The 321-nt window shown below is 48.3% G+C and overlaps 1 protein-coding gene across 2 annotated transcripts in view; it reads left to right on the top strand.

Annotated features, from left to right (window-relative positions):
- LOC107266552 (T-box transcription factor TBX20) overlaps positions 1–321 on the top strand; it is a 15161-nt gene that overhangs the window by 7130 nt on the left and 7710 nt on the right. The window lies entirely within an intron of this gene.

Raw genomic sequence — 321 nt, 5'->3', positions numbered from 1 at the left:
GGGTGTCCCCGCGTTTTAGTGCTCGAACAGCGGGGGGCCCGACACGGTATTAATGTTTGCCTCCGAGGCAAAACATTCACGCTAGGCCTTACGGCCTTATAAGATCCAGTACGCCAGGTATTCATCCCGGTACTTACGAGTCACCCTGTGCTTGATTTAACTATAGTAAACGCATAGCCAAACGCTACTCGCTATTTGGAAACGTTTTTCGCCTTTTGTACTCGCTCTTTGACTTTACGTGGGCGAACGTCCCGGGCACGTTGACACGTGGCTTTTTTTTTTAGGTTAGGAATTTATTAATGGCGATTCATTTTTTGGGGG

The sequence above is a fragment of the Cephus cinctus genome, unplaced genomic scaffold (assembly GCF_000341935.2).
Source record: "Cephus cinctus unplaced genomic scaffold, Ccin1 Ccin1_scaffold0325, whole genome shotgun sequence".
NCBI lineage: Eukaryota > Metazoa > Arthropoda > Insecta > Hymenoptera > Cephidae > Cephus > Cephus cinctus.
This window is presented reverse-complemented; position numbering and strand designations above follow the sequence as displayed.